The 25,714-nt window shown below is 43.1% G+C and overlaps 1 long non-coding RNA gene across 2 annotated transcripts in view; it reads left to right on the forward strand.

The window, feature by feature from the left end:
* The window catches only part of LOC309846425, a 40,630-nt gene extending 19,792 nt beyond the window's left edge, over positions 1 to 20,838 (forward strand). The window contains exons 4-5 of one of the 2 annotated variants that reach the window (XR_014301933.1): positions 15,592 to 15,639; positions 20,749 to 20,831. This is a non-coding gene — a long non-coding RNA (uncharacterized lncRNA). Of the gene's footprint in view, positions 1 to 15,591; positions 15,640 to 20,748 lie in introns of both variants that reach the window. The other variant, XR_014301932.1, reaches the window with a different exon arrangement.
* Positions 20,839 to 25,714: the final 4,876 nt, after the last annotated feature.

Below are 25,714 nucleotides of genomic sequence, written 5' to 3' on the forward strand. Positions count from 1 at the left end.
GAATCCCAGACTCTTCCATCTGTAAAATAGGTTTATTCATAAGGACAGCTTAGTCTAGTGTCTGACACATCTATGTTAAATACAGGAAAGCTAGCTTCACCAACAATGCTGTCATTGGCATCAGGTCTTGATCCCAGGGTCCTGGGCTCGAGCCCCGCATCAGGCTCTCTGCTTTGCAGGGAGCCTGCTTCCTCTTCTCTCTCTGCCTGCCTCTCTGCCTACCTGTGATCTTTGTCTGTCAAATAAATAAATAAAATCTTAAAAAAAAAAAAAAGCAAAGGGTAAACGTTATTGTACCCCTCCTTTAACACATGATTAATTGGCAGTTCAGAGCCACTGAACTGCCAATCAGCAAATCAGGGATTCCATCCAGCTCTGCCAGACGTTCAGGCCTGCCCTCTTTCCTTTAGGTCATAGATTTTTAGAAGAGCAAGTGAGAATATGACAGTATTCTGCAAAGCTACAGGACCCTATGAAAGGAAAAGAACATGATCAACAGCATAATAACATTCCTTCCATGGAGAAGGTCATTGGGAGGAGAGCAGGAAGCTTTGGGTTTTTTTGTTTTTGGGGTTTTGGTTTTTGTTTGTTTGTTTTTTTTGCCTTTTTTTCTATCCTCAAGATAATTTGTGAGTATTAGGCTGACATTATCTACCATAGACTTCTACACTTGAAACAATAACTAGGTGAAGGTAGCCAAGATCCAAGCCAGCCCAAAATCAAATACCTCAACTGAGAATGCCGATAAGATAAGCTCTTTGAAACTGTAGGCTACCTGAGACACTGTTTTTTGGGGTTATTTATTTTATTTATTTTATTATTTTTCAGAATGTTATTAAGTTTTTTGTTTTAATTCCAATGTAGTTAACATACAGTGTTATATTAATTTCAGGTGTCCAATGTGGTGATTCAACAATTCCGTACATTGCTCAGTGCTCATCATGATCAGTGTACTGTTTTTTTTTTTTAATTTTATTTATTTATTTGACAGAGAGAGATCACAAGTAGGCAGAGAGGCAGGCAGAGAGTGAGAGAGGAGGAAGCAGGTTCCCTGCTGAGCAGAGAGCCCGATGCGGGGCTCGATCCCAGGACTCTGAGATCATGACCTGAGCCGAAGGCAGCGGCTTAACCCACTGAGCCACCCAGGCGCCCCGAATGTGTACTCTTAATCCCCTTCACCTCGTTCACCAATCAGCCCACCACCTTCCCTCTGGCAACCATCAGTTTGTTCTCTATAAGTGTCTGTTTCTTGGGTTGTCTCTCCCTCTCTCTTCTCTCCCCTTTCTTTGTTTTGTTTTTTAAATTCCACACAAATGAAATCATGGGATTTGTCTTTCTCTGACTGACTTATTTCACTTAGCATTATACTCTCTAGCTCCATTTATATTGTTGCAAATGGCAAGATTTCATTCTTTTTCTGGCCAAGTAATATTCCATTGTGTATATATACAACCATATCTTCTTTATCCATCCATCTCTTGATGGTCACTTGGGCTGCTTCCATAGTTTGGCTATTATAAATAATGCTTCAATAAACATAAGGGGTGCATATATCCTTTGGAATTAGTGATTTTGTATTCTTTGGGTAAATGACCCATAGTGCAATTACTGGATTGTAGGAGTTCTCTTTTTAATTTTTTGAGGACCTCCATACTGTTTTCCACAGTGGCTGCCCCAGTTTTCATTCCCACCCATGGTGCAAGAGGGTCGCTTTTTCTTTACGTCCTTACTGACATTGTTTTTTGTGTTTTTGATATTAGCCATTCTGACAGGTGTGAGGGGGTATCTCACTGTGGTTTTAATTTGCATTTCCCTGATGATGAGTGCTGCTGAGCATCTTTTCATGTGTCTGCTGTCCATCTGTATGTCTTCCTTGGAGAAGTATCTGTTCAAGTCTTCTGCCCATCTGTTAACTGGATTATTTAGGCTTTTTGGTGTTGAGTTATATAAATTCTTTATCTATTATAGCTACTAATCCTTTATCAGATAGGTCATTTGTAAATATCTTTTCCCATTCTTTTAGTTTTGTTGACTGTTTCCTCCACTATGCAGAAGCTTTTTGTTTTGACTGTTTCTAAGACGGAAGAAGACTGGCATTTGCCAAAACCCAAAACCCAAACCCATAACTTCAGTGGGTATCAGACTTCCAGTCAATTCAGTTGAGAGCTTGATGGAGGGAGGGAAAGTGATCAAAAAGGCTGGCAGATTTCTTAACTTTGGGTGGTCATGCAGCCAGGTATCAGCTGTACTACATTAGATAAAGGCTACTGGGATACTGTTAACAGTGCCTGCCCACCCTCTGTGTCCTGGAAAGAGAGAGACACAGGGAAACAGCATCGCATATGGAATAAGGACTTGGAGTATGGATCACTTCCACAGGAGGGCAAGCAGTTATCTCCCAGTGGATCCTGTGAGCCATCCTAGTGTTGTTTAAGGTCAGCTGTCCTGGGTCATGGGCAGGATCTGTTAGGAAGACAATGAATCCTGTGGGCATTAGGCCATTCCCACTTTTGCTGTGAAGTGAATTCCTTAATAAGAGGTAGTGTCATGCCATGACTGGGTGAAAAGCTTTCCACAAGCCCATTGGCTATGGTGATAGCAGAGCCAAAAAGTACTGGGAAAGCAAATCCAAATAAAAAATAAATGTAAAATATTCCTGTAAGAACAATTCACTTGCTCCAGATGGATTTAATTATTGGCTGAGCAACAGGCAGGCATCAGGCATAAGGGACAGTGTTAGCTTCCTTCTCCAAGAGAAGAGGAGTATATAGGAAAGACTGCAGACAGAAGACAGTTAGTGGGTTCAGATTCTCTGGGTCCTCTGAGACCTCCAGATAACTGCATCTTTTCATGAAAGAAACCTGGCAAAATCACGTGGTCATCTGACATTGACACTCAGCAACTCCCAGAATCTGAGTTTGGCTTCCAGCTGTCTTAAGCCCATGACTCTGATGAAAGATTTTTCACTTGGCTGCAGAAATGCTCCGAATGTCAGGCTGTGCCATGTGGCATACATCTTAAGACTTGAGCTTGTCATTTTCTCAGTTGAAGATACCTAATGCCTTTGGAAGCAGACTCCTTGCCGGTTTTAGTATCATGCATCTCCCTTTTAGGTTGCTGAGAGTTTGGCTTCAGCTTGTAAAAAGTCCCAAGAGAAAAAAGTCTGGATATTTTATATAAATGGACTCACACTTAAAAAAAAAGAAATCCCCAAGAGACCACTGTTCCATGAGCTACCACTAGTTCCCATTCTGGAATACGAGCAGGATTCCCACTGGGTTGCATGTCAGCTCAGCGCCATAACCATGGATCCATCAGAGCTAAAGCTAAGCTCCCAATAAAAAGAAAAAGTAGAGCAGGCCTATTTCCCCTTGACGTGAGTGGTCCAGAGCAACTGGGAGTCTTCCCTCTTTGCCATGCACTCTTCCATGTTGGCAGGGTTTTCTTTTGCACAGATGAAGCCCTTGCATCTGGGTTCTTTTCTTTCTTTCTTTCTTTCTTTCTTTTTTTTTTTTTAGATTTTATTTATTTATTTGGCAGAAAGAGAGAGAGAGAATGAGAGATCACAGGTAGGCAGAGAGGCAGGCAGAGAAAGAAAGGGGGAAAGCAGGCTCCCTGCTGAGCAGAGAGCCCAATGTGGGGCTCAATCCCAGGAACCTGGGATCATGATCATGAACTGAGCTGAAGGCAGAGGCTTTAACCCACTGAGCCATCCAGGCGCCCCTTGCATCTTGGTTCTAATTGGCAAGAAAGGAAAGAGTGGAGGTGACTTGGGCTGTCTGGGTGGCTCAATTGGTTTAGCATCCAACTCTTGGTTTTGGCTCAGGTCATGATCTCAGGGTTGTGAGATGAAGCCCCAAGTCAGGCTCTGGGCTCAGTTCAGGGTCTGCTTGAGATTCTTTCCCTCTCCCTTTTCCTCCTGCTCTGCTCCTGCTTGCACACGCTCTCTCCCTCTCAAATAAATAAATAAGATCTTAAAAAAAAAAAAAGATTGAGGGAGTCTTGGTAGATATCTTAGAGCTCAGACCCAGCAATGCCACATATCACTGTCACTTACATCCCACTGGGGAGAAGTTAGATACAAGGACACTCTGACCGCAGGGAAAACTGGCAAAGATGATCCAGTGAGGCAGTGATGTGCCTGGCTAGAAGGATACTTGTAGGCAAAAAAGGGGAGAAGCGTTTTGGTGAGCACCTAGCAATCTGCCATACATCATTAGAAATGGTCTATATTTCCTTGAGGATCAGTATATGTTTTCTAGGTCTGCCAGGACAAAGTACCAGAAACTTGAGAAATACATTGTCTCACATTCTGGAGGCCAGAACTCTGAAGTCAACCCGTCTGGAAGGGCCATATTCCCTCTAAAGGTGCTAGGAAGGAGCTATTCTTTATATCTCTTTCCTAGCTTCTGGTCATTGCCGGGAGGGTTGTTTTTGTTTGTTTGTTTGTTTGTTTTGCCTTAGAGATACATCACTCTAATTCTCTGTCTTGATATGGCCTTCTCCCTGTGTGTCTCCATATTGTCTTCCTTTTACATGTGCCTATATCTGTGTTCCAATCTTCTCTTATTAGGCACACCAGCCATGTTGGATTGGGGTCTACCCTCTGAACTTATTTTGAGCTTGATTGCCTCTGGAGAGACCCTATTTCCAAATAAGATCATGTTTGGAGACGCTGTTGTTAAAATGTCCTTCCTGTCTTTCTTTCTTTTTTTCTTTCTTTCTTTCTTTCTTTCTTTCTGGTGGGCGTGGGCAGGAGACACAATTCAACCCACAGCAGGATGATTGTCTGTAACAGATTCTTGGGCACCAATACCTGTACCATTTGTAATAGAAGCAAACTTAAGCAAATAAAGAGAATGTACAGGAAGGATATTGGGTAGCTCCTAGAACCAAAGGAGAACTTGAACAAACAGGCTTTGGGAAGGATAGAAATCTGGACAACTCCAGGGAAAAACTCATGAATATCTCTTTAGGGCCTGCCTTCTCAATGACTTTATTCCAATGGCCTTCATGCCAGGTGTTCCTTCTCTCAAGATACCAATTCTTAGACGAGTCAGTTGGGTCAGCCTGTGGTGGAAGCAGGGCCTCTTTAGGGCCATGTGAATTAGATTGGGTGATGGACAGTCTTGGCAGGACCTCACGGATTGCAGGAGGGACTGTTCCCCAAAAGAAAGAAAGGAGTAGCTTCTAAAAAATGGGGGAAATGATGTGTTGTGCAGGCAAAACCACAGCTGTTTGCTACACATTGTAATTCATTTGAGAAAGATTTTTCAGCTCAGGCAGTTATATTTCTAAATATTTTGGCACTTAAAGGAGCCATGTAGTCATCTGGAAAATGCAGGGCTCTGGAAAAATGCAGTGTCATGTGATAAAAGGAGTGCTCATGGTGGAATCAGGAGAACAGGTTTTGGGTTTTTTGTTTTTTGTTTTTTTAATAATTTGCATTTGGAATAATTCTATCCTTAGAAGTAGAGATCAAGAAAAGCTCTTAGAAACAAGAATGTTGGGCACCTGGGTGGCTCAGTGGGTTAAGCCGCTGCCTTCGGCTCAGGTCATGATCTCAGGGTCCTGGGATCAAGTCCCACATCGGGCTTTCTGCTCAGCGGGGAGCCTGCTTCCCTCTCTCTCTCTCTCTCTGCCTGCCTCTCTGTCTACTTGTGATTTCTCTCTGTCAAATAAATAAATAAAATCTTTAAAAAAAAATAAACAAGAATGTTCAACCAAGTATCAAGTTACTAAATGGAAATAAAAATCATGTAATAAAAATCAACTAGAAGAAAGCATAACAACTGACACAGAAACATATAGATCAATGGAACAGAAGAGAGAGCCCAGAAATAGACTCTCAACTCTATGGTCAACTAATCTTCAACAAAGCAGGAAAGAATGTCCAATGGAAAAAAGACAGTCTCTTCAAAAATGCTGTTGGGAAAATTGGACAGCCACATGCAAAAAAATGAAACTGAACCATTTCCTTACACCACACACAAAACTAGACTAATAATGGATGAAAGACCTCAATGTGAGACAGGAATCAATCAAAATCCTTTAGAATACAGGCAATAATCTCTTCATCCTTAGCTGTAGCAAGTTCTTCCTAGAAACATCACCGAAGACAATGGAAGGAAGGTCAAAAATCAACTATTGGGACTTCATCAAGATCAAAGGTTTTTACACAGCAAAGGAAAGAGTCAACAAAACCAAAAGACAACTGACAGAATGGGAGAAGATATTTGCAAATGACATATCAGATAAAGGGCTAGTATCCAAAATCTATAAAGAACTGATCAAACTCAACACCCAAAGAACAAATAATCCAATCAAGAAATGGACAGAGAACATGAACAGACATTTCTGCAAAGAAGACATCCAGATGGCCAATAGACATGTGAAAAAGTGCTCCACATCACTCAGCATCGGGGAAATACAAATCAAAACCACAATGAGATACCACTTCACTCCAGTCAGAATGGCTAAAATTAACAAGTCAGGAAATGACAGATGCTGGCAAGGATGAGGAGAAAGGGGAACCCTCCTACACTGTTGGTGGGAATGTAAGCTGGTGCAACCACTCCGGAAAACAGCATGGAGGTTCCTCAAAAAGTTGAGAATAGAGCTACTCTACAACCCAGCAATCACACTACTGGGTATTTACCTTAAAGATACAAATGTGGTGATCTGAAGGGGCACATGCACCTGAATGTTTATAGCAGCACTGTCCACAGTAGCCAAACTATGGAAAGAACCTAGATGTCTATCAAAAGATGAATGGATAAGAAGATGTGGTAGATAGATAGATAGATAGATAGATAGATATAGATAGATAGATAGGAATACTATGCAGCCATCAAAAGAAATGAAATTTTGCCATTTGCAATGACATGGATGAAACTAGAGGGTATTTTTTTAAAGATTTTATTTATTTATTTGACAGACAGAGTTCACAAGCAGGCAGAGAGGCAGGCAGAGAGAGAGGATTAAAGCAGGTTCCCCACTGAGCAGAGAGTTGGTTGCAGGGCTTGATCCCAGGGTCCTGGGATCATGACCCAAGCTGAAGGCAGAGGCTTTAACCCACTGAGCCACCCAGGTGCCCTGAAACTAGAGGGCATTATGCTGAGTGAAATAAGTCAGTCGGAGAAAGACAATTATCATATGATCTCCCTGATAGGAGGAATTTGAGAGGCAGAGTCTGGGGTTTGGAGGGCCGGGAAGGAAAAAATGAAACAAGAAGGGATCGGGAGGGAGACAAACCATAAGAGACTCTTAATCTCACAAAACAAATTGAGGGTTGCTGGGGGAAGGGGGGTATGGAGAGGGTGGTTGGGTTATGGACACTGGGGAGGGTATGTGAAATGGTGAGTGTTGTGAAGTGTATAAGCCTGATGATTCTCAGACCTGTACCCCTGGGGCAAATAATACATTATATGTCAATAAAAATAATTAATAAAAAAAAGTGTAACAGAATTGAAGATGCTATTCAAATCAGCTACCAAGGCAGTTTGTAAAGGAAAAACTCAGCAAAAGTGCAAATGGTCTCTATTAAGAAAAAAACAAAAACAAAAACAAAAAAACATTAGGTTCTACTCAGAGACATAAAAAAATGAAGGATGGGAAGACTTGAGATTTTAAAGATGTCATTTCTCATCAAGTTGATTTATGCAGTATAAAAATCTCAGCTAAAAAAAATAATCACCTCAGCCAATCAAAATCTTAATGTTTTTATACTTGAAAAGAAGAGCCTAAAATTCATAGGAAAATGTCAGCCCCTCATTGCCAGCAAGCTCCCTCCCAAGGAACAGGCCCCAAATTTTGATTCTGGCTCTAACACTGAATGATCTTGGAGACTTTAGGCAAGTAATATAACCTTTGGGGGCTCTTAATTTCCTCCTCTGTGAAGTAGAATAATCATATTTTCCTCCTCCAAAGATCTGTAGCAAGGATCATATGAGACAAAGTATTTGAAAGTGTTTTATAAACTGTAAGGCACTCTTCATGTTGTAACTGTGATTTAAAAAAATTTTTTTTTACCCTCCAATGATGTTGGATCAATGTGACAATCATAGTTACTCTCATTTTGAAAAAAAAAAAAAAAAAAAAAACCCAAACACTGTTTCTCTTATTAAACTCCATTACATGATGATTGGTAAATACTGGTTCCTGAGGTAGTATGAGAAAAGTTAATGTGAGCTGTGAGCCTGGGTCATATTAACTGAACAAGATGCCTGTGCCTCCCAGTGCCTCCCTTTTCTCCACCCTTTGACTCTAAATGAACACTTAGACAGCTTTGGACTTTGTGAGTTTGAGAGAAAAAACTTTGGAGTCTTTACAGATCTCAGTTTGAACCCTGGTGCCAGCATTAGCTTCGAATAATTCACCCTTTCTTTTCCTGGGTTTCAAAATCTATCAGATGGGGATGATAATTCACCAAGAAGACCTGAGGATTAAATGTGATCATAAATACAAAGTGCTTAAAACATAATAAATGCTTGATAACTGGTAGCTGTTGTAATTGCAATTCTTCTTCTTATTATTGTTATTATTATTACTACTACTACTACTACCTCTAAGGGCATTTGCAGCTCTGAAAGTCTAGGATACTATATCAGAGAAAAGCTAAAACAGGAAGAAAACAAGATTCCCTTAATAGGACTTGAGTTCATATTGCACGTAGGACATTTTTCTGGAAGACAGGCTCTGTTCACAGGGCCTTATATAACCTTGGTGACTCACAACCAGAGTTCAGCTGGGCCCTGCCCCCTCTGAAAAAAGAGGAGAGAGGAAGGCAAAGCCATATGGTGTCAAACAGAGGAAAACCCTGGTTGGGCCAGGGCATCAGGTGCAGCTAATGGCCTCTCAGAGAATCTACTCCAGTTAGATTTTTAAATTCTTACAAAATGGAGGCGCTTGGGTGGCTCAGTTGGTTAAGCATCCAACTCTTGGTTTCGGCTTTCAGGTTGTGATCTCAGGTTCATGGGATCAAGCCCTACTTTGAGCTTGTGCACCACGTGGATTCTGCCCAAATTCTCTCTCCCTCCCCCTCAGCCCTTCCCTGCCTTGTGTTTGAGCACGCTCTTTCTCTCTCAAATAAATAAATAAAAACTTTTTAAAAAATTCCTGTAAAATGTATATTGAACAGAGGGGTTTTCTTTTTCTGCAAAAAAATTTTTTTAAGATTTTATTTTTAAGTAGTCTCTACACCCAACATTAGGCTGGAACTCACAACCCTAATCTCAAGAGTCATATTCACTACTGACTGAACCAACCAGCTGCCCTTCTGCAAATGATTTTTGAGGTAGGTACCATTGGTGGCCAACCCAAAGCTATAGCCCTCTCCTTCCTTGAGGGCAGAACCCTGGTGTTGGTCAGAAGTAGGCAACTGTGTGGCTCAGGAGAGAATGCTGCAGCCTTATGCCAAGGGGTAGGAGGAAGTTCGATCATTCTTGCCAGTGAGTGGTTTAGGAAAGACCATGTGACACAATTCTGGACAATGAGATGTCCTGGCATGGCTGCTCTGGGACCTCTGGGAAAATTCTCCTCATTCTTAAATAAAGGACATCCCTGCCCTTTTTTAAAAAATAGTATTTTATTTATTTATTTGACAGAGATCACAAGTAGGCAGAGAGAGAGGAGGAAGCAGGCTCCCCCTGGAGCAGAGAGCCCAATGTGGGGCTCAATCCCAGGACCTTGAGATCATGACCTGTGCCGAAGGCAGAGGCTTAACCCACTGAGCCACCCAGGTGCCCCCACCCCTGCACTTTTGGTGGGGCTACAAAAATAGTATAATCACCATGGAGGGTATTAGTCTTTAGCTGTCATGGTAACAAATAATCACAAACGTGGTGACTTATAACAACACAGACTATCCTCTTAAAGTTCTGGGCGGTCAGAAATCTCACTGGGCTGAAACCAAGGTGTTAACAGAGCTCTGCTCCCTCTGGAGGGTCCAGCGGAGATTCTGTTTCCGTGTCTTTTCCACCTTCCAGAGTTTCATTCCTTGAATTCCTTGGCACATCGCTCCTTCCTCCATCTTTAAGGCCAGCAGTCTAGCAAATCTCTGCTCTGTCTTCACACGGCCTTCGCCATGGTGAAACGTCCCTCTGCCTGTTTTTTGGGTTTTTTTTTGTGAGGACACTTAGGATTGCATTTAGGGTTTACCTGCATAAGCCAGGATACTCTCTTTATCTCAAGATTCTTAATATGTCTGCAAAATCCTGTTTGCCTTATAAGGTAACATCCACAGGTTACTGGAATTAGGACCGAAATATGTGTGGGAGCCATTAGTCATTCTACCACAGAGGGGATTTTGGCACTAATTAACAAAATTACCTGTGCATGTATTTATTTTTTTTTTTACCTCAGTTTATTGAGGTATAATTTACATATAAAATTAACTCTTTATAGTGTACAATTATGTGAGTTTTGTCAGACACATACAGTTGTGTGACTACCACCACAGACAAGATGCGCAGCAGTTCCTTCAACCTCAGAAATTCCTTTGTGGTGCCCCATAGTGGTCGTACTATCCCCTCACCTCAGCCCCTGGCAATCGCTGATCTATTTTCTGCCCCTCTAGTATGGCCTTTTAGAGACTGTCATATAAATAGAATCATGGGGTTTGTAGTTTTTTAGATCTGGCTTCTTTGTCTTAAATTAATACATTTGAAATTCGTCGATGTTGTGGTGAACCAGTAGTCTATTCCTTTTATTGCTGGGTGGCATTGGACTGTAGAGATGTATCCCAACTTACCCACGAGGTGAAAGACACTTGAGTTGCTACCAGTCCTTGGCAATTATGAATAAAGCCCCTATAAATGTTCAGGTACTGACAGGTTTTGTGTGAATATAAGTTTTCTTTTCTCTCAAGTCAATATATAAGGAAGGGATTGCTAGGTTGTATTGTAAATGTATACTGAATTTCCAAAAGGACTACCAAACTGTTTTTCAAGGTGGCCTTACCATTTCGTACTCCCGTTAGTAATGTAGAAAAATTCCAGTTGCTTCCCATCCTCATCAGCATTCAGTATGACATTTTTTCTCTCTTAATTTTAGTCATTCTGATAGGTGAGCAGCAATATAGCAATCCCACTTCTAGAAATCTATCACAGAGATACCCTGACAAAAAATGCAAAAAGATGTTTGTACAAGGCTATCCATGCAGCTCTGTTTATAGTTGCAAGAGACTGGAAACAACCCAAATGTCCATCAATAGAAGACTAATTGAGGGCACCTGGCTGGCTCAGTTGGAGGAACATTAGACTCTTGATCTCAGGGTTGTGAGTTTGAGCCCCAAGTTGGGTGTAGAGATAACTTAAGAATTAAAAAGTATATATATATATACTTTATATATATATATGTATATATATATATATTTTTTTTTAAAGAAAGAAATAAAAGATTAATTGAATGAACTATGGTACAATCCCCAAATGGAGTGTTATGGAGCTGTACCAAGGAATAAAAAAGTTCTCTATGACTATGATGTGATGTCCAGGATATATTTTTAAGTAAAAAGAGAAATGTAAGAAAATAAAGTATAGAGTATGTAATCATTTAACTACAAATAAAAGAAGAAGCTATAAAAATTTAATATTACACTATTATGGCAGAGAGAGTGATTAGAGAGGAAAGGATAAGGTAGAACCCAGACTTTAAAAAAATATACAAGGGCACCTGGGTGGCTCAGTGGGTTGGGCCGCTGCCTTCGGCTCAGGTCATGATCTCGGGGTCCAGGGATCGAGCCCCACATCGGGCTCTCTGCTCGGGGGGGAGCCTGCTTCCCCCTCCTCTCTCTGCCTGCCTCTGCCTGCTTGTGATCTCTCTCTCTCTGTGTCAAATTAAAAAAAAAAATCTTTAAAAAAATATACATTGTTTTGTAGATTTAACTCAGGAGCCATGTAACTTTTTATATAATTACAACAAAATTAAATTAAAAATCCTTAGAAATTTAAAGTAAAATGAAACAAAAATGATCCTACTTGTGCATTCAGTGGATGACATAACCACACAGAATGACTTTGAGTGACTATAAATCACTATCAGTTGACTCTGTATCCCTAAAGAGATATATCCCCTAGAGGGATATATCCAAAGATGGAAAGATATACATGTTATGGGATTAAATAAAGAGATATATTAAATTAAAGATTAAATTAATATCCCCTAGAGGGATATATCCAAAGATGGAAAGATATACATGTTATGGGATTAAAAATAAGTATGTTGGTATCCTTGAGAACTGAGAAATTTGACATATGAATGCAGATTAGCATTGGTGAGGTTGAATGAAAACTATAGTTCTCCACTTCAATTGAAATTATCAGTATGAATATGTTATGCCTTTTATCTTTAGAGAATAATATACATTTCCTTGCTATAATCACTAAAAATAATATAAATTAGCAAAATGACACATTTTCAAGACAATCAGGAAAAGGACCTTTTTGCAAATTTGGTGGCACTAGGAAATGACTGTCAATATTTTCAGCTGTGATTGTGATAGTGTGGAGAATACTTTTTAATTAGCAATAATCAATTAGCAATAATTGCACCTCGGATAAACCTCATTGGCTACAATACTGCCACTGTGCAAAGCTAGGAGACTACTTTTTTAAAAAAGAGTTTGTATCTTTTAGAGATATGTGCGGAAATATTTTACAGAAGAAATAATGCCTTGTCGAGGACTTGCCTCAGGATAATCTGAGGGGAGGGGAAATACATGTGAATGTGTAGATGATTCAGAGTGACTGTAGTGATAGCTGTGAGTGCTGGGTGATGAGTAGGTTGGAGTCATTATACTACTCTTTCTATTTTTAAGTGATTTAAAAAATTTTTTTCATACTAAAAAAGGACCATCGTGTGACCATAAGCATGCAAGCCTGAAGTCAGAAGCATCCAAATTGACTGATAGATATTTCATTTGCATAAATTCAAATTTGTTAAACTGGCTAATTATAAAGCTAGTTAGTGAGGAAATGAGGAAGTTTTGAGGGAAGAAAACTGAAATTGGAGTTTCTCAATGTATATACATGAGACTTCTTTGTCTGCAACTAATAGAAAACTTGGCTTAGCTTAGCAAGATTTGGAGATTTATTTTGGGCATTCAGGGCAATCTCATGGAATTCTAGCACAGAAATGCCACTGAGATGCAGGAGAAACATAGTTCAGAATCTAAAGTTTTGGCCGTATTCTGTCTTCATCTCGAATCTCACTGCTCTATCACGTCACAGACCAGCTTTCTTCATTTTCCAGTCAACACCATAGAACACGTGCATATTCATAGTTTCTGGTTTTACACACCCAAGTTCAGTTATCCAGATAGAGGCCAGACCCTGTTCCAAAAATTCTGGAGGAAGGGTTTGATTGGTCCAGAAGCTGAGGTTGTCCTATCCAAGAGGAAGGGCCTAATTCTAGGTTAATCATGGCCAGAGTCCAAGGTGTGTGCAGAATGGCTGATCCTGTTTTTCCGTGGTGTTCCCGTGAATGGAGGGGGTGGCAAGAACAATTCCCAGAGGTGTGGGGTGGGAAGTATCTGGGAAGACAGACAAAAGGTATCTGGTTGAGTCAGGCCAGATCGTGAAGTTTAGAGGGAGTATAGAGATGGGTGAGAATGATGACTTGGATAGGCTTTACTTCGGTTGACTACAGCAAATTAGCAATGCAGAAGACAGCATGTGACAAGGATACAAGTGAGAAGACTTGGCTTTCTGCTGCTCCTGGGTACTCACAGAGGCAAGCTCAAGTTCAATGGCCAGTATAGTCCCCAGGGAGTTAGGAACCAGCCAGGCCACAGGTGCTCAAGCCATGGCCTTGGGGTAGCAGGGGCGGGAAGGGGCTGTACTAGCACTCAAGTATCTCTTCACTCCCACCTAAGAGAACCCTTGCCACACCACCATCCAACATTTGTCCCACATTGTTCTATTTCCTACCACACCATCGGGCCCCACCTGGTCTACTAGACAACTGCAGCATGACAGCTGGAGCCTTCCATCTGTGCAGCTTCTAATTTCCTCCTGCCTTCTATTCTGGTTGCACAGTATTGAGAAAATCCTGATTCCCATGGATAAGTAGTTGCAAACCGAAGCAGTTTTTCATCATCTCTCATTGCAGCATCCAGCTCAAGCCACTTTCCAACTAAACTGATCCAGAATCTTGAGTGAGAAGTAGGTAGAGATTTGTTCGAGTTAAATCATTAGTAATGGTCAGTGGCTATGACTATTCCTTGTTTTTCATTAAAATCAGGACCCAAGATTTAATAAGTATGAACGTGATCCTAAATAGAATACTGGCATCAAATTAACTCACTTGTTACATTGTGATCCTAATGAATCACAGTGTCAGCACCGCTTGATTCACAAGATTCTGGCAATAAGTCACTGATAAACATAACCAAATCTACCTCACTAACCCTGACTCCTACCTCTGCAAGGGAGCCCTGACCAACAAAGTTGGTCCACTAACACTGCAGTCTTTAGGTAGTTAGGAGAATAAATACTACACGACAGCCAATTAATAATAATGAATGAACGTTTGCATAGAAATGAAGTGCCTCTCCATTCTTTTCTTACTTGATCTCCAATAAGCCCATGAGTTAGGTAGAATAGATGTGATTTTATAAAGGAGGAAATGGAGTCTCAGAGAAGGGCCCTAACCTGTCCAAGTTGGTCACAGAGGAGAAAACAAGGTCATAGAGGAGAAAGCAAGGCCTTAATCCTTCCCTCCTCCCTTCCTCCTTCCATTCCACCTTCCTTCCCTCCCTTCCCGCTGTCCTTCCTCTAGCCCTTTCTCTTCCCTTCCTTCTCTTCCCTTCCCTTCTCCCTCCTTCTCTCCTTACATCTTTCTATGTGCATGTGTTGATTTCTACTATGACTCAGGCTCTAGGCTTGGAATTGGGGATTTGAAGATAAATGAGACATGGTTAGCGCTTCGAAAGACAGAGTGGAGGAGACAGATGTCTCCAGAGCTAAAAAAGAGACACAACGTGGAGCCATCACAGAGGGAGGGAAGACATTTAACTACTTACTGAGGGTAAGTAGCATCACCAGGCAGAAGTAATGGGAGGAGAAGGGCACCCTGAGCAGAGGGACCAGAGAGAGAGAGTAAATGCTTGAGAAGATAGGAAAGCACTGAGCTGGTGAGGAGTGATGGTGTCTAGGGAAGGGGAGTGGGATGAAGCTGGTGCTAGACCAGGGAAGGCCTTGAAGTCTGTGCTAGGAGGTCTGGAAGGTGATGGGGGCCACCGAAGGGTTTTAAGCAGGGAAATGACAGGATCCCAAGTCATTTAAAGAAAGAGCATTTGGAAGCTGGTGTGGTGAATGATCAGGAGGCACTGAACACAGTTAAGCTGTTGCAACAGTTCAGACCTAAGATGGTAAGTTAAGACCTGAGGCAACGGAACTGGGGGGCCAGAGAGCTATTTCACAAGAGATTTGGGGGATAACAGCAACTCTAAGTGGTTCCTGCCATTGTAGTTCCTTCCTCAATCACGTGTCCTTTTCACTCATTCTTTTCAGACTATACATCTATATTTATTATGTTATCTCTCCGTGAAACAAATTTCTCAAGAATGCTTCTCCCTTTTCCTGATTTTAGGTGGGCAGCAACAGCTTTTTCTTCCCAGGCCCGGTTTTCGGGTGTTTGGTAAGTCTATGTAGAAGGTCAGGGTGAGATATAGCCCCGGGATGGGGGATGGGGGGATGGTGGGGGAAACTCTCCACCCTGCTGCAGTCGCGATTGGGCCAGCTGGGCACGTGATCACGCTGGGCCAATCAGAGCCCTTCCCCAGGGTCTTGAAATTGGAGGGAGCCCCTGCCTTCTGGAAAGGAGTTGGCCAGTAGATAGCTAGCTGTTGCGTGATGGTTCCAGTGGCTGAGAAGGAGAAAAAGCTGATTTTTAGGGAGTGAGAATAATGAAGTATATGCTCGAAGAGAAGCAGAGACGAAAGAAGGAAAGAGGGATGTGCATGCTCCCCCAGCACTCAGGTACCTGATTGCACCTGATCCTGAGACAAGCATGTTTCTACACTTGGGTTCCCTCTTGCTTTAGCTGGCTCCAGGCAATGTTACTGATCCCAAAGGGACTTCAGTACTGTTGTCTACAGATGCTGTTACAATGATTGAACCTTCTGGAAGTGTCTATCTGGAAGTGTTTGTGCAATTTACTCTCTGAATACTTCCTTTTTTTGCTCATCACTGTTGTTTGTTTTTTATTTTTTAAAGATTTTGTTTATTTTATAGAGAGAAAGAGAGATCACGGGGAGATCAGAGGGGAGGCAGAGGGAGAAAGAATCTGAAGTTGACTCTATACTGAGCTCAGAGCCGGACTCAGGGCTCATCTCACAACCATGATGAGATTATGACCTGAGTTGAAACCAAGAGTCATTCAGACCCCCAACAGACTGAGCCACCTAGGCAACCCCAGTGTTCGTTTTTTAGAGTAACTTTTTAAATTGAAGGATAGCATACACATAGCAGATGCTCATTTTTTAAAAGACCTATTTGCAATTATTTTTAAATTCATTATTCAAAATTAAGTATAGAACAAATTAGTCAATTCTCTCCAAAAAATTTGCTGGAAACATTCCCAGTGTTGGTAGGTAACGGGGGAGTGGAGATAAATTAAGTTTAGTCTCTGTGGCGCCTGGGTGGCTCAGTCGGTTAAATGTCTGCCTCTAGGTCACAATCCCAGAGTCCTGGGATAGAGCCCCACAATGGGCTCCCTGCTCAGTGGGGAGCCTGCTTCTCCCTCTCCCTCTGCCCGCCCCCTCATGTTTGCTCTTTCTCTCTAGTGTTCACTCTCTCTCTCTCTCTGAAATAAATAAAATCTTTAAAAAACATATAAAAAATTTTAAAAAGTTAAGTTTAGTCTGTATCAACCAGAGTTCACAACCTATTGTGAGTGAGTGGATGGGTGTGGAGAAAGACATACAATTAAATTATTGTCTGAAAAGTTCTAAATAAAAAGCATTTATTCAACCAATATTTGTCTTGTGCCCATAATGTACCAGGCGCTGCAAAACATGCCAGGAAGTCCGTCCCACGGACCCTAAGTGCTAAGGGAAGTATATAAAAATAGATGTGGCAGAACTGAGAAGGGTCAATTAACTGTATTCCTGAGGGATCAGGAATGGAGAAGGTAGCATTTGAGCTGGGCTGAAAAGGAGAAGTAGAATGTTGGTAGATGGGGAAGCAGGGAAAGCAGCATTTTATATTCAGGAACCTGCATACTAAGCAAAGGTATGGGGCTGCATGCTTCAAGGACGTGCTGGGAAGCTGAGAGAAAATTCCACCCCAACATCTCCAGGTCTTCTTGCACTTGAAGAGAACCACGTGACTAGGTTTACCAGTGGGCTGTAAATAGAAGTCACACATGGCAGTTCTGGACTAAAGTATTTAAAAAAGCAAGTTCTGGGGTGCCTGGGTGGCTCACTCAGTTAAGCAGCTGCCTTGGGTTTGGGTCATGATCCCAGGGTCCTGGTATCAAGCCCCACATCGGGCTCCTTGCTCAGCGGGGAACCTGCTTCTTCTCCCTCTGGCTGCTGCTCTGTCTACTTGTGAATAAAAATAATCTTGGGGTGCCTGGGTGGTTCAGTCAGTTAAGTGTCTGCATTTGGCTCAGGTCATGATCTCAGGGTCCTTGGATAAAACCCCGCATTGGGCTCCAGGGAGTCTCCTTCCCCTCTGTCTGCCTGCCTCTCTGCCTACTTGTGATCTCACTCTCTGTCAAATAAATACATAAAATCTTAAAAAAATAATAAAATCTTAAAAAAAAAAAAAAGGGCACGTTCTCCCTTAGCCTTCCTGCCTTGCCACAGTGACTGGGAGGTCATTTGTTCCAAGTGGTGCAGCTGTAGGATGGTGGCTTCTCAATCAGTCTAGCTTCTTGAGGGATTGTGTGGGGCACATGCAAGGGATAAGTACCATGACCAAGAAATAAACTTTTGTTGTGTGAAGCCATTAGGATTTGGGGGTTTATTTGTTACTGCAGCAGAAGTTCGCCTATCCTGATACACCAGGCTGAGAAATTTGGAATTTACCCTAGAGGTAGAGGGTAGCCCTTAAAAGTTGATAGGCTGGTGAGTAGCATTGTGAGATCTGCCAGAGTGCTGTCCAGATCGTCCCCTTCATGTAGAGCCCACAGTGTCATTAACCACTGTCCCATCTCAGAAAGGTTTGAGCTCATTCCGTTCAGCTCCCACTTTTCTTTTTCTCCTTCAACCACCTAGGGCAGATGTCCAGAGCTTTCTTGTTACCACACCACTGAGTCCAGGGTCTCATTACTTGCTTCGGGCTTATAGATTTTGTCCTGGGGCATGATGTAGGTATCTGTCACCCGGAGTAAGTGAGCAGGCTCATGTTGAAATCATACGGTATGGGTAGGCAAGCATCCAGTGAGTTACTGATGCGAATGGAGTGCTCCTTCCACTGGCTGCCCACACGGAAACAACATGCATAGGCCAGTTTGGTGTGGGCAACAGGAGGTCCTCTCTCTGGTCATAGCTGAGTGATCTGTGATAACGCCTCTGCGCTTGCCTTGCTCCTTGATGCTCAAACAACGTCCCTTGAAACCTTCCTTGCTGGTTCCATTCACCTGCCTCAACTGATCTTTGGGTCTTCCTCCTTTTTAGTAAACTGGCCCCGATCAGCAACCAGACCAGTGGGGAACTTGTGGCAAACTCCCCCGTCACTTTCTTCCCTTCCTCCAATCCTCTGATCTCTAAATCTTGCATTCTCCCTTTGGTCTCCTCCATAGTACTTCCTTCTTTCTCTGTTCTAGTTCCTGCTGTCTAGTTCTTTAACAGAAGAGTGGATGATCTATTAAGTCTACAGCCTAGGTCATCAGCAATTGATACAAACAGACCAAAAAGGGAAAAGATTTCTCTATTCTTAAGGGTGGGGAGGACTCAACATAGAAGCTGCATAACAGGAGAGAAAATAGTTAGAGACAAAGAAAAGGAGGCAGCTACATCCTGGCTTGGTTCTAAGCCAGCCTGAGCTTTCCCACCCTGCCACTCATACAAGAGAAAGATTTGGCTCCCCCTAAAACAAGAGTCACTGGCCCTAAAGGCTTTCAACCTCACACCAGGAGGGGGAGCCATCTCAGCCCTGAGGGTCGTCCATTCTTATTTCTTATTCTTATTTAGACCTTTTTCTTTCCTTTTCTCTCCCCCAGTTCCCAGTGCCCCCAGACTCCAGTTTCCTTGGGTCAAGATTTGCTTCAAATCAGAACTACCTCTTCACCTGAAGAGGTCATCCTTTACTATCTAATGATTTTAACCTTTCCCCTCCAGACTGGGCTCTTGGCACAACAGGAAGGCCCTTATAAGGGTTTTTCCTCAACCTAAGAGCAATTTTCTGCAGGAGGTGAATTCTTCTACTATCTCTTTAGTAACAAGCTCATCTAGCAATATTTTTGTGTCTCACAACCTGTGTTTTCTTTATTATTGTTATTACTTTGAATAGATGATGATTTACATGGTTTAGAAATTCAAAGGCCAGGGGCGCCTGGGTGGCTCAGTGGATTAAAGCCTCTGCCTTCAGCTCAGGTCATGATCCCGGGGTCCTGGGATCGAGTCCCAAATCAGGCTCTCTGCTCAGCAGGGAACCTGCTTCCTTTCCTCTCTCTCTGCCTGCCTCTCTGCCTACTTGTGATCTCTGTCTGTCAAATAAATAAATAAAATCTTAAAAAAAAAAGAAAAAGAAAGAAATCCAAAGGCCACAATAGGTATATACAGAAAATCTCCTCTAAGCGCCATCCATTATCCATCAGTCTCCCCAGAGGCGACCCACGTCACCAGTTTCTTATGTATACTTATAAAGTATTTTATTTAAGTTCAAGCAAACACTTCTGTCTGTTCTTTCTCTTCCTTATTATTCTTCACACATACGTGCTGGCATTCCATACGTGTTGATTTGCACCATTTTTTTTTTTTTTCACTTAAGGGTATAGTTTGGGAATGATATTCCAGTGACTGCATATTACATAATTTATTTACATAATCCTCGACTGGCGGACGGGTAGTGGATTTCAAGCTTTTTTGCTACTGTAGGGAACACTGCCCTGATAACCCTGTACACATACCATTTTGCACATTTTCGGAGCACACCTGTTAAAAGAAATTCCTAGCTGTGGAACCACTGGCTCAAAGAGAATGATAACTATTCCACTTGCCCATCTGTGGGCTTGTGCCAGTTACCACTCTCGCTAGCCACTGTTTTCCTACGCAGTGCTGGGCATGTCTTCCTAGGAAAGTCTTCTGGGGCCGGGTGGAAATTGGGTTGGAGGGAGAGGCCTTGTGAAGGAGTGGTATGTTCGAGGTGAAATGGGGCCAGGGAGATTCACCCTCCGGGGGTCAGAGAAGGCCTCGCGAAGGTGAGGCTTGAACAGAATCAGGAGCTCACCGGGCAGCGAGAGGAAGCAGCTTGGCAGCCATGCTGGCTCTTCCTGGCACTGTAATCTGAAGAGATCATTGCTGGGGGGTGGGGGCGGGGAGGTGGTCTACCTGAGGATGTACTGATAGCCTTACCTCTAAGAGAAAAGAACTGGAAACCATTTGGTGACAGTTATGTAATGATGGTGGATGAATGCCATGGAAAAGCAAAGTAGAGAAAGGGTGATAGCAATAATGACAGCAGCTCTTGCTTATTAAGAGCCACTGTGTGCCAGGCACTGGATGACTAATCACACGTGCATTTTTTAAAACCCAGTGAATCCTTACGCCACCTCTGCATAAGACACTATTATTTCCAGTTTACAGATGGGAACACTGAGGGTCCAGATGACAAGGAGGCTGCCCAAGGTGGCACAACAAGCAAGTGGCAGAACCAGGGTTCCATGAAGGTATGTGACTCCAGAGTGTTCCCTCTCACCTGCCAGAAAGCCTCCTCCCATCCACTGAACTCTCCAGAGCCCTGGCGAGGTGTGGTAAGAGAGGAAGTGATTACAGCTGATTACAGGTGAGGGTGAGGAGGTTAGATGATTTTTTCTAGAGGATAAAATAAAGAATATATCACAATAGGAGAAAACAGTTGCTAAAACAGTTGGAAGAAAGCTGTGCGTATGATCATTTAGAGATGGTGGTCACAGCTATGTAAAAAGAGAAATAACTGTGGGTGTGCAGACTTCCCATCTAGAAAATTCTAGAACATCCTGAACTTAAATTTCTGATTATTGTCATTCCTGTATCAGTTGCCGTGTTCTGACTTTAGGAAAGCTGAGGAAATATGGCTACTTTACTTAAAACTGAAGACTATATGTATATTTTAAGATTTCATTTATTTATTTATTTTTAAAGATTTTTTTTGTTTATTTGAGAGAGAGAGAGAGAGAGAGAGAAAGTGGAGGGGAGGGGCAGAAGGAGAAGAAGGCTCCCTGCTGAGCAAGGAGCCCAACATGGGGCTCAATTCCAGGACCCTGGGATCATGACCCAAGCCTAAGGCAGATGCTTAACCAACTGAGCCACCTGAGCCACCCAGGTGCCTCTATTTATCTATTTTAGAAAGAAGAGAGAGAGTGTGTGCATGCCAGGGGCGGGGGAGGGCCCCACAGTGGGGAGCAGAGGGGGAGGGAGAGGGACAAACAGACTCCGTGCTGAGCTCAGATTCTGATCCCACCACCCTGAGATCATGACCTGAGCCAAAATCATGGGCAGGCCACTTCACCGACGGAAACACCCAGATGCCCCAAAAACTAAAGACTATATTGAAGACATTTTAAGTCATTGCTGTATTTTTAATATCATGAGCATTTAAATATACATCGGTTATGGAACAAACACTGTGATATGGGGACATAACAAGTAATATATATTTTGGTCTTTGTTCCTGGCTTCTGGTCAGGGATCTAAAAACCTTTGTAATTTCCTAAGTGATAGAGGTGCTAAGAACATCTTTTGTTCTAATATTTGTTCTTTGACCCTAGTTTCTGATGCAGGGCTCCTAAGTCCCTTGGAATTTCCCAGTCCATAGGAGCATCTATTGTTCTAAGGAGGAGATTCTTGGTGGGCTCCTAGAGAGCCTCAGGTGGGGGCTGGTCACCAGAAAGACCAAGGCATGAGTAGAAACTTGGAACTTTCATCCACACCCCACCAGCCCCTGAAGGGCGGAGAAGGACTAGAGACTGAGTTAATAATTGATCGTGTTCACATGATATGGTCTCCATTAAAATCCCTGCACTGTGGGATTCGGGGTGCTTACAGTTTGCTGAATACATGGAGGTGCTGAGAGCTTAGTGCTTCGGGAGGGCATGGACGCTCCTTATCCTTCCTCCACACTTGGCTCTATGTAAGCCTTTATCTGGGTGCTCCTGAGTTGTCTCCTTTCTAAGGAACTGGTAACCTAGTAAGTCAACCGTTTTCCTGAGTTCTGTGAGCCGGTCTAGTAAGTTATCGAACCTGAGAATGGGGTGGTAGGAACCTTGAGTTTACAGCCTGGAGACCTATGCTAGCAATTGGCATCCGAAGTGGGGTGGGGACAGTTTTGTGGAAACGAACCCTAACCTGCGGGTGGGCTCTAATGCTATCTCCAGACAGTGTCAGACCTGAACTGGATTGTAGGACACCCACCTGGCATCACAGAATTGGTCAGTGTGGGGAAAACCCCTCATATTTGGCTTCAGAAGTGAAGGTCTGTGGGAATAGTAGAGAAGAAACAGTAGGTCCCCCCCTCTTCCACACACGTACACATCAGTGTTGTTATAGGGAATAATTTTTTTCTTTTAAATATGAAACTTGGAAAAGCTAAGGGGTGACATTTGATACAAATCTAGAAGGTTAAGGAAGCAGACATTTTAAGAGGGCATCTTAGCCTTACTAATTAATGTAAATTGATATCAGTGTCTTGTCTATTCATTAAGAGGCTGCTCCAGTCATTGGATTTCTGTGGTGATTGTTTTTTAAAGGTTAGCCTTGACCGACTCCATTATGATTTTTTTTCCCCAACAGTACTAGTGAACAGAATCAAGAGAGGAAACGTATATTTATTTCCAACAGTGAAAGTAACAGCTATCAATTGGTTGTTTCAGAAAAGTTATTTGGAATTCTTTCATTTGATCATTTGTTCACCCTGCCTTTATGTTAGTCTTTTTAACTAATTTCGCTCATTTCATTCATTCATTCATTCATTCATGCCACATTTACTAACCTGTCATGTGCCAAGTTCTGTGCTGGACACAAAGAGAAAAGAGCCAGCCACACCTGGTCCCTGCCCATGAGGGGTTTGTTGGTAGGGCTAGAAATTATAACACAGTGTCACGAGTGCCATTTCACTTCAATCCGGTGCGTGTGCAGTGAGGGTCTGCTCTGTCCAGGCTGCTGTGCTGGGCACTTTCACAGGCAAGAAGAGAATGAGCTGTCTGCCCTGTCCTCAAGGAGCTCACAGTCTAATGGGGGAGACAGTAAACAATCTGGTAATTAAACAATTAAAAATAACCATCATTTATAAGGGGATTAAGCAGTGCTCTGGGATGAAGAATAACAGGACAGATTTTCCAGATGGTGCTCTGATGGACACATCACAGGGGACTGTGGGAGCCAGGAGGGTCAGCTAAGATGATACAGCCCAGAGCAGTCAGGGAAGGCTTTGCCAAGGAGGGTCCCTCCAAACCGACTCTGTACATGTAGGAAAGAGTCAAAGGGGGGATCGTGGACATGGGCAGTCCCAAGAGAGAACCGAGATTTCGCTGACAGAAGGTAGAATCCACTCAGACTGGGAGAGCAGCCCGTGATTCAGTGGCAGAGGGGGGAGGAGATGAGAGAAAGCCAGAGAGACAAAGCAAGGCCAGGTCTATGTGGCCGCCAGTGCCAGGCAGACGAAGCTGGTATTTGTCGGGATGGGGACAAAATGTGAAGCTCTCCAAACCATGGCCCTTGCCACATAAGATTCCTGTAGCTTTCCATGGGTTCCAGAAAACCAAACCTATTGTATTTCATGCCATGATTCCATTGTATACTTTAAAAGAGGTTCATAGGGGCACCTGGGTGGCTCAGTGGGTTAAAGCCTCTGCCTTCAGCTCAGGTCATGATCCCAGGGTCGCCCGGCATCGGGCTCTCTGCTCAGCAGAGAACCTGCATCCTTCTCTCTCTGCCTGCCTCTCTGCCTAGTTGTGATTTCTCTCTATCAAATAAATAAAATATTATAAATAAATAAATAAAAGAGGTTCATAAGTTGCTTGCTGAAGATGTAACTGTTTTTCTTTTTTCATTGCTAGAGAAAAAGAAACTTAAAAGTCCTCTTGGGGTAATTCACCTTTAGTTGCCCGAAGGTTGCTCCCTCATCCTTGAAGGGGGACACACAGGGCATTTGGAGGAAAAAAAAGAGGGACGTTGGAATTCCCTAAGGGCGAGTCTGCAGACAGATTGTGGTATGGATACTGGCAGGCCTGGACCTCGTAGGATGGCTGTAAAAGTAACTTGTAGGAGAAACTTGAGTGTGTTTCTGGGCTAAGCAGTGAGGCAGCGGGACAGCTCATGGAGGTCCCTGGCACCTGCCCAGGGACCTGGATCTGCAGGGTCATTTGCCTGGGTTGGGGTAAAATAGCAAGACGGTGCACCAGGGAGCAAGCAGAACTCCAGACTACTGCTTGCTGTGGATGTGGGCTGACCCTGTCCCTGCTGGGGCGCTTCCGTCTTGGAGTTTGGGAACATTCAGGAGGAGCGAAAAGCTCCATCAGGGAAACACTTGAGAAACTTGGGTTTCTCAAGTCTGTGGCTTTGATTTGGAAAACAAAGAAATGAAATGATTACATTTGCACTGTGAGTGTCTGAATGTCAGATGTGAATGTCTAGAAGTGGCAGATGTGAGATGAGACAAGGTAGAGTGATTGGACCTAAAGTCTAATGTTGTGAAGGACAGTTTACTAGATCTTAGGAGGCAGATGCCCTCCCGCTCTCCCTGGGGCCGGTGCAGCAGAAGGAGGGGCTGAAAAATCCCTGGTTTTGTGAGCCAGGTCTAACCCCTCCTGGGGTGGGGGTTGTTACTTCCAAGATCCCAGTTTGCAGATGGGATCATGGAGGCCCAGAGGAGTGAGTGACTTGCCCTGGACCATTCTGTAAGAAGAAGGTAGGACAGGGAGTGAACTCAGGTGTCTGAATTCCCCAGGCAATGCTCTTTGGATTCTAGCAAAGTGCTGCCAGTGCAGTAATCGTGGTGAGAAAGAAGAGGAGAGGGAGGAAGGGGCCCCGGGGAGAAGAAGAGAAACACAACAGAATAGGGAGAAGGGAAAGGAGGAGGCACAGAGTGGAGGACCCAGGCCATCCAGCTTTTGACTAAAACCTTAATCCAATAATCCAATCAATCAGCTATTATGGGTGGTTTTCTTATTTCTTTTCTTTTTTTTTTTTTTTTTAGCTTCTCCGTGTTCCAAAGAAGGTAATGCTTTGCTGGCCTGATTGTGTTTCCACTACAACTTGTGGCCGGAGATGCAGCACAAGATTAAAAAAAAAAAAAAAAAAAAAAAAGCCCATTGTTTCGTGTTGTGATAATATAACTCTCTGTAAATGGTGCAGTCCAGTGGACAGAGTACTGCCCCCTCCACCCCACTGGTGACCTGCGGGGACAGCTGAATGCCTTCTGGTCCGTTGAGCCCAGAAGAGTGGGGCTGGGCTTTCAGAAACAGCTGGGCTGATTCATCTAGAACAAAAGCCAGCTCTTCTGCTAAATCCCTGGCCAGCCCGGGCTGTGGGGCCAGTGGGCCCCTGTCCCCTTCCATGGAAACTTCT

This window comes from Mustela nivalis, assembly GCF_964662115.1.
Source record: "Mustela nivalis genome assembly, chromosome: 13".
Lineage (NCBI taxonomy): Eukaryota > Metazoa > Chordata > Mammalia > Carnivora > Mustelidae > Mustela > Mustela nivalis.